The following is a 16,487-nucleotide window of genomic DNA, read 5'->3' on the forward strand; positions in this document are numbered from 1 at the left end:
TAGCTCTATAAGATCCTGATTTTTAACTCCTTTAGATAAATACCCAGAAGTAGGATTGCTGGATCATATAGTGGTTCTATTTTTACTTTTTTGAGGAACCACCATACTGGTTTCCATAATGGCTGTACCAACTTGCATTCCCACCAACAGTGCACTAGGGTTCCCTTTTCTCCACATCGTCGCCAACATTTGTAACTTGTGTTCTTTTTGATTCTAACTGGTGTGAGGTAATACCTCATTGTGGTTTTGCATTACCCTAATGATTAGTGATGTCAGGCACCTTTTCATATAACTATTGGCCATTTGGATGTCTTCTCTGGAAAATCAGTTAGTCCACTGATTTTTTAAAAAATTAATTAATTAATTTGTTTATTTTTGGCTGCATTGGGTCGTCGTTGCTGCACGTGGACTTTCTCTAGTTGCAGCGAGTGGGGGCTACTCTTCATTGCGGTGCAGAGGCTCCTCATTGCAGCGGCTTCTCTTGTTGTGGAGTACGGGCTCTAGGCGCGTGGGCTTCAGTAGTTGTGGCATGTGGGCTCGGTAGTTGTGGCTTGTGGGCTCTAGAGTTCAGGCTCAGTAGTTGTGGCGCACGGGTTTAGTTGCTCCATGGCATGTGGGATCTTCCTGGGCCAGGGCTTGAACCAGGGTCCCCTGCATTGGCAGGCGGATTCTTAACCACTGCACCACCAAGGAAGTCCTCCACTGATTTTTTAATTGAGTTGTTTGGTTTTTTGCTGTTGATTTATATGAGTTCTTTGTATATTTTGGATATTAAGCCCTTATCAGATCTATGATTTGCAAATATTTTCTCCCATTCAGTAGGTTCCTTTTTCATTTTGTTGATATGCAGAAGCTTTTTAGTTTGATATAGTCCCACTTATTTATTTTTGCTTTTGTTGCTTGTGCTTTTGGTGTCATGTCCAGGAAATTGCTTCCAAGACCAATGACAAGGAGCTTTTTCCTCTTTGTTTTCTTCTAGAAGTTTTATGGTTTTATATCTTAAATTTAAGTCTTTAATCCATTCCAAGTTCATTTTTGTTGGTGGTGCACATTCTTTTGCATGTGGTTATCCAGTTTTCCCAATACAATTTATTGACAAGACTGTCCTTTCCACATTGTGTATACTTGGTGTCTTGTCAAGTATTAGTTGACCGTATATGCATGGGTTTATTTCTGGGCTCTCAATTTTGTTCCATTGGTCTATGTGTCTACTTTTATGCCAGTACCATGCTGTTTTGATGACTACAGTTTGTAGTACAGTTTGAAATCAGAAAGTGTGATGCCTCTAGCTTTGTCCTGCTTTACCAGAATTGTTTTGGCCATTAGGGGGTCTTTTGTGGCTCCATACAGATTTTAGGATAGTTTTTATATTTGCATGAAAAGTATCATTGGAATTTTGAGAGGAATTGCTTTGAATCCATAGGTGGCTTTGGGTAATAGGAACATTTTAACAATATTAATTCTAATATTATGGAATATCTTTCCATTTGTTTGTGCCTTTTCAGTTTCTTTTATCAAAGTTTTGTAGTTTTCAGTGTACAGATCTTTCACCTCCTTGGTTAAATTTATTACTAAGTATTTTATTGTTTTTAATACTACTGTGAATGGGATTGTTTTCTTTATTTCTTTTTTAGGTGTTGTTAGTAGAATCACAACTGTTTTCTTTGTTTTTTAATACATTTATATATTTATTTATTTTTGGCTGCATTGAGTCTTCATTGCTGCGCATGGGCTTTCTCTAGTTGTGGCGAGCAAGAGCTACTCTCTGTTGCGGTGCATGGGCTTCTTATTGCGGTGGCTTCTCTAGATGCAGAGCATGGGCTCTAGGTGCGTGGGCTTCAGTAGTTGTGGCACGCGGGCTCAGTAGTTGTGGCTCGTGGGCTCTAGAGTGCAGGCTCAATAGTTGTGGTGCACGGGCTTGCTCTGCTCTGCGGCATGTGGGATCTCCCCAGACCAGGGCTCAAACCTGTGTCCCCTGCATTGGCAGGCAGATTCTTAACCACTGCGCCACCAGGGAAGTCCCTTGCAACTGTTTTCTATGTGTTGAATTTGTAACCTGCAACTTTACTGAATTAGCTGACTACATCTAGCGATTTTTTTTGGTGGAGTCTTTAGATTTTTAAAATGTAAGATCATGTTATCTGCAAACAAAGACACTTTTACTTCTTCCTTTCCTACTTGGATACATTTTATTTCTTTTTCTTACCTGATTGCTCTGTCTAGGACTTCCAGTACTAGGTTGAATAGGAGTGGTGTCAGTGGGCACCCTTTTCTTGCTTCTGTTGTTACAGGAAAAGCTTTCAGTCTTTCACCATTGAGTATTGCTGGCTGTGAGTTTGTCAGATATGACCTTTATTGTGTTGAGGTATGTTCTTTCTGTACTCAGTTTGTTAGGAGTTTTACCATGGAAGCATGTTGTGTTTTTGTCAAATGCTTTTTCTGCATCTATTGAGACGAATATATAATTTTTATCTTTGATTCTGTTAATGTGATGTATCACATTGGTTGTCTTGTGTATGCTGAAATCCCACTTGATCATGCTGTGTATTAGTTTTGTAAGGATACCACACAAATTACCACAAGCTGAGTGGCTTAAAACAACAGAAATGTATTGTCTCACAAATCTGGAGGTCAGACGTCTGAAATCTGTAAGTCTGAAAGATGTGGGCAGGGCCATGCTCCCTGTGAAGCCTGTAGGCGACAGTTCCTCCTTCCCTTTTCCTAGCTTCTTGTAGTGGTATTGATTCTTGGCCTTTCTTGGCTTTCAGCTGCATCTTTCAATCTCTCCAGTATCTGTCTCTGTTGTCATGTTCTCTCCTTGTGTCTGCACATCGTTCTGTTATGAGGACTCCAGCCGTACTGGATTAGGGACCCGTCCTATTCCATTGACCAGTTGATTCCAGTGAGGTGACCTTATTGCATCTGAAAAGATCCTGGTTTCAAATAAGTCACATTCTGAGGTACTGGGTGTTAGGACTTCAATATATCTTTTCTTGTTTTTGTTGGGGAGGAGGGACACAATTCAACCCATAACTATATGCCAGAAAATTTTCCATCTTTGGTGTGGATGGGAGTAGTATGTTTGTTAAGCTGTGGGTGTAAAAGGAAAGGAGTGAATTACAGAAATCTTCTGTAATTAACATTAAACATCTGTACCTCTCCTGTCCTGGAGACTTCACAACATGATTAGTGAGGGTATGTGGTTGACCTGGCAAAGACACCTCAATTCAGCATGATAATCAAGTATGCTCTGGGTCAAAATTCCCTCTCTGGAAATTTTAAATAAGTTAGACTATATTTTACTTTTACTAACCCCAAAACTCCCCTTAAAAAAGCTTTCAGCAGAATGCATAGTCACTCTGCTTAGGTTGACAGCAAAATAATGGGGAGAATTTTCTTAGCATTACTGAAGTGTGGGTGTTTCAGCTTTTACTTGAAGGTTCTTACACTAGAGGTGTTGCCATATAAAATATGGGGACGCCTAGCTTCAGTTCTTGTCGGTAGCCAGTGGTTAAAAGCAGAAGTATTTGAACGTATCCTCCAAAAATGCATCCTCAAAATGCAAAGAAAAGGTATTCCACATGTTAGGTTTATTCCTGGCAAATTCTTTTTTGATGCTTCTCTTAAATGTTTTGCCATTTGGTTTGGAAAAGTTTTCAGGCATCTTTGCCACCTCATCATGGACTATTTCCAAGGCTTTTGAGGAGCTGCCATAAACAGCAGATCCAGAGTTGAGGATAAAGCACTTGTTTTATATGGGTTATATCATGCCTATTAAGAATGGGAACATAACATGGGCTGTTTAAAAATTTAAGATGCCAGTAATTTTTCAAGGTAGATGTGTTATGTGACTTTTGATTATGTTAAGTTTCATATGGCAAGTTCACGTGGATGCAAAAAAATATGAAATTGAATGACTTCTTTCTTCAAGAATTTTTTTGCACTTTATTGCCTGAATCTTTGTTGAGTTAATGAACATCAAAACCATTATATCAACATGCAAGTGTGAAATGATGCTTTGACATAAATATAACAAGAGAATATCTTTAACTGTGAAAATTCAAGCCATAGCAGGTGTAATAATATACAGTAAAATCTTTCTTCCCATTTTTCTGGTACTCTAGTTTCCATAAAAAGTGTCAGAGAACATCTGGACAAGCTGTAGAAGAAGGAAAAACCCAGCCCTCCCTCCTCTCCCCTCTCCACAAGTTACAGTGTCTTAGAAATAGTACAAAGCAATTTAGGACTGCACAGTGTTTAAATCTGAGAACTGTGTTAAAGCAAATCCAGGAATGTCAGAGGAAATGCCTGTATGTGGCAAGTGGTCACTAGAAGGCATTTTTTTTTTTTTAATCTTTAAACTTCAGGTGTCCTCCTGCCTTTGAAAGTTCATCTTGGTATATTAGTGATGAACAGACAAATTTTGCTTTGGCTTTTTCATGCTCAGTGTATTTCAAGTTCCAAGTCATACCAACCTTGCCTTCAGCAATAGGAATTAATTGTTTTAAAGATTTTTTTTCTCTCTCTCAAGGTAGACTTTTTGTGTGATTGGAATTTCCGAGAATGACCATTATGGGCTAAATCCTGGCAGTTTATTAGAACTTGCTTTTTTACTTTAGGGAGTTGAACATTGTGCTTTTAAAAAATATATACTTGGGTTAAAACAACACTGAGATACCACTCCAGACCATTAGAATGGATGAATCTAAAACACGGACAACACCAAGTGCTGGCGAGGATGTAGACCAACAGGAACTCTCATTTGTTGCTGGTGGGGATGCAAAATGGTACAGCTGCTTTGGAGACAGTTTTCAATTTCTACAAAGAGAAACATATTTTCACCACATAATCCAGCAGTCGTGCTCCTAAGTGTTTTCCTAATGAATTGAAAACTAGGTCCACACAAAAACATGCACACACACATTTCTAGCACTTTTATTCATAATTGCCCCAAATTGGAACAAACCAAAAAGTCCTTCATCAGTGAATGGGTAAACTATGGTACATACATACCATGGAGTATTAATTACTCAGTGATAAAAAGAAAGGAGCTAATGATGGACACACGTCCATATACATCTGTCATAACCTGGTGAACCCTAATGTCAAAGTGTGGACTTCAGTTAATAATAATGTATCAGTATTGGTTCGTCAATTACAACAAACACACCACACTAATACAAGTTGTAAACTGTGAGTGTGTGGGAAGAGGGGGTTTGTGGGAACTCTCTGTACTTTCCGATCTATTTTCCTGTAATCCTAACACTGCTCTTAAGAAAAAAGTCTATTAAAAAAATCTCTCAGGTCATGAAAAGACATGGAGGAACCTTAAATGCACATAGCTAAGTGGAAGAAGCCAGTCTGAAAGGGCTGCAGACTGTGTGATTCCAACTCTGTGACATTCTGGAAAAAGCAAAACTCTGGAGGCAGTAAAAAGATCAGTGGTTGCCAGGGCTTGGGGTGGGGAAGGATGAGCAGGCAGAGCACACAGGATTTTTAGGGCAGCGAAACTACTCTGTGTGGTTTTGTAATGGTGGATGTGTGTCATAATGCAGTTGACGGAGCCCACAGACTCTGTAAGCAAGAGTGAGCCTTAATGCAAAGTGTATTAATAATAATGTATCCGTATTGGTTCAGCAGTTGTAACGAATGTTTCACAGGAATGCAAGATGTGAGTAATAGGGGAAACTCCGTGGGGTGGTTGGGAATATATGGAAACTCTGTACTCTCTGCTCAATTTTTCTGTAAACCTAAATCAGCACAAAGGGAACTGAAATTCAAATTTCGGTGTCCATAAATGAAATTTAATTGGAGCACACACACATAAATACACACCTGCGGCACTTTGATGGATGCCTCTTCTGACATGGTAACCGTGGCTGCATCACCGTCTATTAATTTAAAAAATCAGCAAAAAGTGAAATGAAATTCAAATTTCGGTGTCCATAAATGAAATTTTATTGGAGCACACACACATAATCAGGCTGAAGAAGACCGTCTGCATCACTGTCTGCATAGGCTGGATGGGAGGAGTCCTCCCAGGGGCGTTTGTTCTGAGGTGGCCTCCCCTGGGCTGCACTAGTTCTGTTTTGAAATCTTCCCGTGGTTCTCTCCGCAGCCCCCGAGTCGCTTCCTACGCCCACCCGAGGGGGCAGCCCAGGTTCTCATCTAGAAAGCGGGAGTCACTGTTCTTCCTTTTTCTCTCGAGTTTCTTCTAATTCGACTTGACACCCACAGGGATGTTGTAAAGAGAACGATAATCAGAAACAGGGGTTAACTTTCTGGATGAATCGAGCTCCTAAAAGATCAGCCTGGTAGGTATCAGGGGAAGTGGAGCTGATGTAAAACCAGGTTAGCCACACTTTGAGGGATAGATATTTTTGCAGCTGGAAAGGACCATAATTGATTCTTTTTTTCCTAAGGCCAGCAGGCAGAGGACTCTTCAAGTCCTTACTTCTTTGAACTTAGCAGAGTGTGTCGTGTAGTGGAAAAGTCTGGGATTGAAGGCAGAAAAACATGGGCTTGAACCCCACATGTTCCCCGTGGCAGCTGAGGGGCTTAGGCTGGAACTCAGCCTCTCTGAAGCTCAGTTTCCTCATCTGTAAAATGGACCGGCCACACCTACTTTATAACCAGCTGATTCAATCAGACAGCATGTATTACGTGCCCTCCGCGGGGCCTGCACAGCACGGGGGTGGGGGACTGTCCACACAGGTGTAATAGTGAGCAGAATGAACTGCCAGTTTCATGCTTTCCTTCTCGAAGGTCTCAGAAGAGTCACCTCCCTCTAATCTGTCCTAGTTTTCTCCCTCCTCACATGGTCGGGAAGATGTTTTTTAATGTCAAACTGAACTCTCTTTTTTCAGTGTAAGTCTCCTTTCCTCTGTCCCATATCCTCTGGACACTCTCTCAAGAGCCTTCATCAAGGTGGTAATTAAACCACCTTCCTGACTTCCTCTAGATTAAATCACCTCAATTCCTCTAACTGATCGATGCCCCTTTGAAAGTGTCCCTTCCCTCTCTCCAGCTCCTCCTCAGTCCTTAGAGACACGTGGGTCAAAAGGGACCATGTGTCCTCCTGGACACACACAGAGCAGCGAGGAATGAACACTCCGAGGCCTTTCCTGCTGTGTCCATTGTACTCTCTTTGTGTCCTTTTTCTTTCCTTCCATATTATTGACCCCTGTGCTGACCTTTTCTTTGACTTGCTTTTTTTTTTTTTTTAAATACTGCTTATTAGCTAAGGCTCTGGGGCTGGCCTTCCTGGGTCTGAGTCCCACCTCTTCTACTTACCAACTGCATCCTTGCCCAAAGTACTTAACTTTTCTGAAACTCATCTGTAAAATGTGATGAACACAGTGTCTACTGTAAAGATTCAACTAGTTAATATGTGGATAAATATAAAGTTCTCAGAACAGTACGGCTACACAGAGAGTACCCAACAAATATTAGCTATTTTTTTTTTTTTTTACTTTTTGTTTTGAAATCATTGAGACTCACAAGAAGTTGAAGAAATATTATAGAAAGTTCTGAATCCACCGCAGCTGCATCTAATGGTAATATCTTCCATAATGATAATGCTTTATCAAACCCAGGAAACGGACATTGCTATAACACTACAGATCTTACTCGGATTTCACCTGTTTTCCATGCTTTCTTTTGTGTGTACATGTGTATGTGTGTACAGTTCTATGAAAGTTCATGACACACCTTCGTGTAACCACCACCCCGGTCAGGATGCAGAATTGATCCGTTTCCACAGTGGCTGTCCCGGCACGGTCACACCCTCCCCCCGACCATCCCCCGGCAACCAAGCGTCTGTTCTCCATCGCTCTTGGAGAACGTCGTACAAGGGGAGATCATACCTTTTGAGATGGGTCTTTTTCACTCAACATAACGACCTTGAGGGCCATCCAGGTTGTTCGTGAGGCGGCAGTGCCTGACTTTTCACTGCTGAGTAGCAGCCCATTGTATGGATGCCCCAAGTTTGTTCATCCATTGACTGCTGGAAAGACGTTCAGGTTGTTGGCAATTCTTTGGCTATTACAAACAAAGCTGCTATTAAAATTCATGTCCATTTTGTGTGAACGTGTTTTCATTTCTCAAAGGATAAATACCTAAAATTGTGATTGCTGAGTCATATGTGAAGTGTATGTTTAACTTAAAAAAAAAAGTCAAGCTATTTTCTCTAGTGGCTGTACCATTTTACATTTCCACCAGCAATGGAGACATCCAGTTTCTCTGCATTGCTGTTTTTTATTTTTGCCATTCTAAAAGCTGTGAAGTGGTATCTCACTGTGGCTTTAATTTGCATTTCCCTAATGGCTAGTGACGTTGGACATCTCTTCATGTACTTATTTGTCATCTGTATATTCTCTTTGGTGATGGTCTGTTTTCAAGTCCTTTGCGTATTTAAGAAATTGGATTCTTTATGTTCTTACTATTGAGTTTAGAAAGTTCATATATTCAGCATACAAGTCCTTTGTCAGATATGTGATTTGCAGATATTTTCTCCCTTTTTGTGACATCCTGTTCGCAGGATGTTTTGCAGAGTGAAAGTTTTTAATTTATTGATTTTTTTCTTTTATTGATCATGCCTGTGTTATGTCTGAGATTTCTTTGCCTAACCCTAAATTATAAAGGTTTTCTCCTATGTTTTTTCCTAAAAGCTTTATATTTTTACATTTTACATTGAGATCTAGGATCTATTTTGATTTAATTTTTGTTTAAGGTATGAGGTTTAGATTGAAATTCTTTCCTTCTTTTTGCATATGGATAAACAATTATTCCAATGCCATTTGTTAAAAGCACTATACTCCCTCCATTCAGTTGCTTTCGTGTCTTTGTAAACAGATTAATCGGCCATACTGACGCAGAGCTATTTCTGGGTTCTGAAATCTGTTGTATTGATCTACGTGTTTGTTCCTCTGCCAGTAAATCCCACACTGTCTTGATTACTGCAGTTACAGAGTCAGTCTCAAAATTGGGTATTGTGATTCCTCTCTCTGTATTCTTCTTTTCCAAAGTTGTTTTTAGTTATCTTAGTTCTTTTGCCTTTCCCTATAAATTTTAGAAGCAGCTCGTCTTTGTTTTAAAAAAAAAAAAGCCTTGCTGGGGTAAGCTGTTATTTGAAATGTTACTATTACTTTTTTCATTCTGTATTTGTTTTATTGCCTCACTTTACAGTTCTCACATTATCATAGAACCAAAGTGGGCTTTAAAGATCATTTAGCCTGGGACTTCCCTGGTGGCGCAGTGGTTAAGAATCCGCCTGCCAATGCAGGGGAGCCCGGGAAGATCCCACATGCCGTGGAGCAACTAAGCCCACGTGCCACAACTACTGAGCCCGAGTGCCACAACTACTGAAGCCCGCACGCCTAGAGCCCATGCTCTGCAACAAGAGAAGCCACCGCAATGAGAAGCCTGCGCACCACAACGAAGAGTAGCCCCTGCTCGCCGCAACTAGAGAAAGCCTGCACGCAGCAACGAAGACCCAATGCAGCCAAAAATAAATAAAACAAATACATACATAAATAAATAAATTAAAAAAAAAAGATCATTTAGCCTGATTCTAATGTTTTTTGGTGGAGAAAATGTCATCTTTCTTTGGAACAGATTCAGTGTGGGTGAGTGGCTCCTAAAGTCATCCAGGAGGTTAATTGGTCAAGGACCAGTGTCCACGGCTTCTGACTCTTTCGTCTGCAGGATTTTCAATTTTCCACAAGGCCTCCCCTCTTAAACCTACTGAATCTTTTCTTTTGCCCATGCATTGTTCTACTTTCTTGGAAGGGATTATTTAGACTTTGCTGTTGAATTCCAGGGGTAACAGGATGGTGTCCCTTGGAAACTTGTTAAGAGTACAGGTTCATGTACCCAGTGGTTCTTATTTAGTAAGTGTGGTGTGGGGCTCAGGAACCCACAATTTGAAGAGGCACCTCAAGGACTCTGATGCAGGTGGGCCCAACCTGAGATGATCGAGAAAGCGCATGGCCTTGGAGTCATTGACCTGGATCAACTCCTCACTTGCCTGTTTACTAACTCTGTGCTTTGGTTTCTTCATCTATAAAATGGGGATAACGGCATCTGGCTCACAAATCTTCTTTCTGTTTAAACACAATGTGTGTGAAGTTGGTACTTACGTCAGTGAAGGCCACTTCCTTCCTCCTCCCTCCTTAATGGCCTGGGAGGTTTGATGTCCACTTGAGGCAGGGACAGCGTTACGGGTTTAACAGACCATTTCACTTTCCTCCTGATCACGGGAGACCACACCTGCCTGCCCCTTGACATCGGGGTAGGGTCATGTGACTAGTTCTGGCCAATGGAATGTGAGCATGGCCAGTGTGTATCACTCCAGGGCTGAGAGGCCAAGTCTGACCTGGTCTGGTCTGACGTCCCTTGTATGCCTCTGCTTCTGCTGCACGATACCTGGATGACACTGCAGTAGCAAGGTGGCGGCGGCCTGAGTCCCCGAGTCGCTGTAGTGGTTTGAAAGAGAACTAAACCTTTGTTGTTTTAAACCACTGAGATTTGGGGGGATGGGTTACAGCACTTAGTGGTAATTACTCCAATTAACGTACTGATGAATGTTTAAAAACTTAAAACAAAATTATCTTTCGAATATTATATTGGTTACAATACTGTAAATGCTTCACGATTTTAATGAGCTGCAGGAAATACGGTAGAAAGCCTGCAGGCAATTTAGTAGGGGGCTGTAACACCAGATCTTCATTTGTGATGAATATAAAATTTCAACCTAAAATATTTTTGAGAGTCTTTATGTGTTTGTGGTTTTATGTGTGTTTTATGTGATTTTCAAGCACCAGAAGGCAGGTCCTTTATCCAGGTGAAAGTCAAGGCAGTAGTCCCTTAAGGATAAGGGCCATCAGGAGCCAGAGTGGCAGAAGGAACCAGAGTCTCAGAGGGCCTCCTTTGCTGAGGAGGTTGTCTGGATGGTCTAGTGGGGGTGGGCATTCTTCTCCTGAGAGAGTAATGCTGGGCACCAGAAGGAAAGACTGTACCTTTACTCTCAGGACAGCACGTCTTGAGGGGAGCAGACCTCTTCACCACTTTCAGTGGATGGATCGAAAGATGTCCTCTTGACTTAGAGGTTTTTTCCGTCTGGAAGGATTTATATTCTCATTATCATTCAGTGCTGAGTAGTTTTTGATGATGAATTATTTAAAAGTTTATTGGTTAATATCCAGACACCTGGGGATTTTTCAGTTCTGTTCTTGATTTCTGGCTTAATTTTACTGTGATCAGTGAATGCACTCTGTCATTTCCATCTTTAGAGATTTGCTGAGACATGCTTTCTGGCCCAGCATGAGGTCAGTTGTTGTAAACATTCTATTTATTCCTGAAAAGCATGCGTATTCTACAGTTGTGGAGTGTTCAAGAGTGTTAATAGCATTGTTTAATTTAAAAAATGTGTCAGACCAACTTTATACTGCTTATAAGAGATACTTCTTGAATTAAGGACATAGAGAATTTAAAGGTAAAAGGGTAGAAAAATTGAATTTTTCCGGTTTATTCTATTAGCTCCTGAGAGAGGTATGTTGAAATAGCTCACTATGATTATGGATTAGTGCTTGTGATTATTTCTCCCTCATTTCTTCTACTTTTTGCTTTATATGGTTCAAGGCCTGTTACTACCTTTATACAAAATATAGAATTGTTTTACTAGTCTGATGACAGTGATTTTTCCCTTAAAGTCTACTGTGATTAACATAGCTCTTCCAGTTTTCTTTTGGTTAGTGTTGGCATGCTCTATCTTTTTTTAAAAATCCTATTACTGTCAAACATTTGCATCTTTATGTTTAAAGTATGTCTCTTCCAAGCAGCATAATTAAATTTTATTGTGCATCTAGTTTGTCAGTCTTTGTCTTTTAATTGGACTAGTCTGTTTGCCTTTGAAGTTACATATCTATTTGGATTTCAAGCTACCGTCTTACTATTTGATTTCTATTTGTCCCACCTCTTCTTATATGCTACTATATTCATGTATTTTGAATAACTCCATGAGCAATGATAATGGTGCAGTGTGGTAAAATTGATAGGAAGTAACGGTTCTTGATTATTTAATATCTTTGTTTAAAATTTTAAAATATAACTTATTTAATTATACGTCTATATAATTTATTTTTTTAGTAATGGCTGTATTTAACAACCAGCTTGCAAAATCCTTGAAAATTGAATAATTATCTTTTTTGAGCCAGTATGAGCTGGCTCAAGTACCACTGAGCTCAAGTACCACTGAGCGAGGTCATTTCTTTTTTTTTTTTTTAAGATTTTTTGTTGTTGTTGTGGACCATCTCTAGAGTCTTTATTGAATTTGTTACAGTATTGCTTCTGTTCCATGCTTTGGCTCATTGGCTGAGAGGCATGCAGGACCCCAGTTCCCTGACTCGGGATTGAACCTGCACCCCCTGCACTGGAAAGCGAAGTCTCAACCGCTGGACCGCCAGGGACGTCCCTAGTGAGGTCATTTCTTAGACTGATAGCCAAGTTTAATAAAAGTCATCCTTGGAATTCCAAACATCTCAGCATCTAAACACGGGTATAGATGATCCCTAAACAATGAAACAAACACCATGTTTTGTCAAGTTCAACAAATGGGGCACATTTTTACTGATGACATGGATGAAGGATTGAGAAGGGGTTTGTAAACATGCCACAATGAGGTACCTGTATGGTGGAAACACCATGTAACCGTGTGCTACTGCCTCCCTTCCAAGCCCTGTTGAGTGGTGGGCGTGCTGTGGATTGAAACTGGCCTCAGTGGAATATTTACTTCTTGGGAGTATTGGCTCTACATCAGAGCGTGATTTGTTGTTTTGTTTCCTAGACTTAAGAAAATTGCAGATTAAATTTAATAATGTCTCCTGTCTGTAGCGTTACATCATGAAAAGCACAAAAAATTGTGGAAATATTCTTCTAATATTAAAAAACAGTTATCTGACTCAGCAAAAAATCATTCTTGCCATTGATAAGCGAGTGATGTGTTGTCTTGCTCTTGATGTAAAATAAACTATGGACAGGCATTCATCTTGGAACTAATACACTCATTTGTCAGCTGCAACCATCATAGGTTTTCTACAGATACAAGAATTTAGCAAAAATTAATGAATGAATTGGCTATATGGAATTTATAATAAAGAACATTGTATATTTTATTATTATTTGTAAATTGTGTACTAATACTCTACACCAGTAAAATTCATAATTTACGTACGTACATAGGTATAGATATACAGGCAATTCCTCTTTTTCCAGAGAGCTGGTTGTTAACATTTGCCAGCACACCACTGAATCATTCCTCTAAAACTAGTTAAAAGTGTTGTTATTTTTTAAAAAAATTAATTAATTAATTAATTTATTTATTTTTGGCTGTGTTGGGTCTTCATTTCTGTGCGAGGGCTTTCTCTAGTTGTGGCGAGTGGGGGCCAGTCTTCATCGTGGTGTGCGGGCCTCTCACTATCGCGGCCTCTCTTGTTGTGGGGCACAGGCTCCAGACGCGCAGGGTCAGTACTTGTGGCTCACAGGCCTAGTTGCTCCGCGACATGTGGGATCTTCCCAGACCAGGGCTCGAACCCATGTTCCCTGCATTGGCAGGCAGACCCTCAACCACTGTGCCACCAGGGAAGCCCTCACTCAAGGTTTTCACAGTATTTTTACAGTATGTTTTATAGTAGTGGGTTTCTCTGCTTATCTATTCAGAATACAAAGTAGATAATCCCTCTCCTTTTGCTTAAAAGATTTTTCTGTTACTCTGTCAGCGCCTTCTAAAGGTGCACTTCCCTGAGTCCTGCTGGCAGATTTTGGGTGGGGACACCTCACCGTCCCCCGTGAAGACCTTTGCTCCCTCTGATGCCCCTGCTTGAAACCAAGAAGGAGCATCTGACCGTGGCCGTTAGGTCATTGCTACCTGCTGGGTGTTGATGCTCTCTTTCTTGCCCAATGCCCAGAACTCAGGATATCTTAACAGTAAAAGCTAATATTATAAATTAAAAAGTTATTCTTTTCCAGCCCTAGGAAATCCTCTGTACTATATAATGACAGCAATCACTTGAGGAGCACTCACTGGGGTCAGATCCTGCATTTTGCACTTTCTCCTTATAGCAACCTGCTGATTAACCTCCTCAGGTAGGCCCCATCCTTACCCTCATTTTAAAAATGAGAAAACTGAGATTTAATAAGGAAAACTTGCCCGAGGTTTCAAGTAGCCAGCCTGGGATTTGAACTCAAGTTCACCCGCCATTCTAACCGATATGTTGTCCTGTGACTGGTCAGCGGCCTGTGCTGTTTCTCCTTTGTCTCTCAAGTAACCTCACTGGCCCCTGCTTCCCTTTTTATTGCCAGAATTTAGTCAGGATTCCTTGAAATTTAGAGTCTGAGGACAGGGCCATTTTGTTGTGGTTACACATGAATGTGTAAATGACTCAAACATGTGTTTTGAAACAGAAGAAAGTTAAGTTTGAATAGCTTCCTCCTTTCCCTCACCCCATGGGAGAACCATCATCTGTCCCGAATGCCTGCCTGGATGTCCCCTCGATCTGCCCCATGGCACCTGCCCCCCTCACCTAGCCCCCAGTCCTTTCGGCTGGGTGATGCTGGAACCTTCTGGAATGTTCCACACCTGGGGTCCTCACCTCCCCAGCCCAGCTGCATCACAGCCCTACAGTGAGCATTTTAAAGCACAAGTTTGACCATTTCCATCTCTCAATTAAGTTCTGTTAGTGGCCGCATGGCCTTTTGGACACGGTTCCTTCTTGTAGGGAGGTTCCCAGCCTTCTCTGCCCCCTCGCCTGCTTCCAGGGCCCCCAGGCATCTGCGCGTCCGGCCACGTTTAATGCTGTTTTCCTCTCTCCTCTTCCCTCCCACCTGCCTGTCGCGGCTCAGGTGTGAGTCTGAGCCCCCTACTCTGATTAGATGCTCCCCCAGCACCTGCAATGCGCCCCCAGACCCCACAGCCTTCTGAATCTTGGATGGTGGTGGAGCAGAGGGTCTGTGAGTTCCCTGAGCGCAGGGGCTGTAGCCCCACCATAGAACTGGACCCCTGAGGGCCCTCGGGACATTTCTGTTGCATGAGTGAGAAATGGGAGATTTGCCTGTTCAAGCACCTGCTCTCCACCCCATTAAACATTTCTCTTCTCCTTTTGAGGTAAAGAGTTCAGTGTGGACGAAAATGGGTGGTGGTGATAATTACATTATGTAGATCCAGCAGGGAGGAAAAATTCTGAAGGCATGACAGATGCGGCTACGCTGGGAAAGAGCTCCAGCTGAGAACTTGGATGAGTCACCCCCCTCCCTGGGCTGTGGTTTCCAGGAGAAGGGGACACTGGGTGCCGTGATTGCCGAGATTCTTTCAGGTCTGTGGCCCTTACTGTCACACCTGATAGCCGATGTATTATAATTTGGGGGGTTATATTGTGCAAAGATACAGAACTTCTCAAAAGATCTGGAATCTGATTATTTCCTAATCATGATAGTGAGTACAAATCTCATTTTAAGCATATAGGAATATGAATTTTATTGAGTCTGTCTTGTAAAAGCCTATCTATTCTTCCTTCAAACTGTTAAATAAATGACGTGGTAACATAAATCAGTACAATTTTATTTTAAGATACCCTAACATGTAAAATATGTACATCAAAATGAATGCAAAGTAATTCAGTGAAGATATCCAGGATGCTGTTCCCAGGAGACTGCCTTTGCTTAAAATACGTTTGGAACTTCTGTTCAGAATCATCCTTGAGAACTTGCACATTCTTGTTTCTAATGCAGGCAAATCTGTCTTTGCAGGAGAGATTTGTGAACAAAGTGGGTGATCGAACTGTTTTACTGCTTTGTTTACTTATTTATTAGTTTACTTGTTCTGTGTTCATTCGGAGAACCTAGAATAGAAAAGAAAATTAACATAGTTTATATTCGTTAAAAACTAGTCAGTCCTTGGAAGAAAACACTAAACATCATGGTTTTAGATCTTGAAGGTGCTGTGAGGTTCAGAATTCTCATCCTATACAAAAAGTCTTTTCTTTAACTCGCTTGCCAGTGCCCTGGGACGGGGTTTGTGTCAGGAAGTCTGGACACCTGAATTCATTTAAGGAAGCAAAGTCCCCTCATGCTATCTTTTCATTTATCTTGGACTTCAGACCCTCTTTTTTTTTTTTAATAGGGAAAAATAGTGTAAAAAGTAACTAAAGATCTACCCTAATTTAACCAGAGTGTTATTTTGGTATACTTTTTCTAATTTAAAAAATATCTCATGTATATTTTATTTTATTATTATTTTTTTCATGTATATTTTATTTAAGACAAATAGAGATCCTACTGCCTGTATCTTGCCTCTTTTATTTAGTATTGTATGATGAGTACATTGCCATTCATTAAATTTTTAAAAGGTGATTTTTAATGGTTACGTTTTATTCCATCATATGTAACCATACTGTATTGACCATTTTCCTATTGTCTTATTAATAGTAGCTCCT

At 40.8% G+C, this 16,487-nt stretch overlaps 1 protein-coding gene across 6 annotated transcripts in view; it reads left to right on the top strand.

Moving 5' to 3' along the window:
• Nucleotides 1–16,487, top strand: part of CSGALNACT1 (chondroitin sulfate N-acetylgalactosaminyltransferase 1) — a 335,696-nt gene that overhangs the window by 129,704 nt on the left and 189,505 nt on the right. The window lies entirely within an intron of this gene.

Source organism: Balaenoptera borealis, assembly GCF_965194805.1.
Source record: "Balaenoptera borealis genome assembly, chromosome: 21".
Lineage (NCBI taxonomy): Eukaryota > Metazoa > Chordata > Mammalia > Artiodactyla > Balaenopteridae > Balaenoptera > Balaenoptera borealis.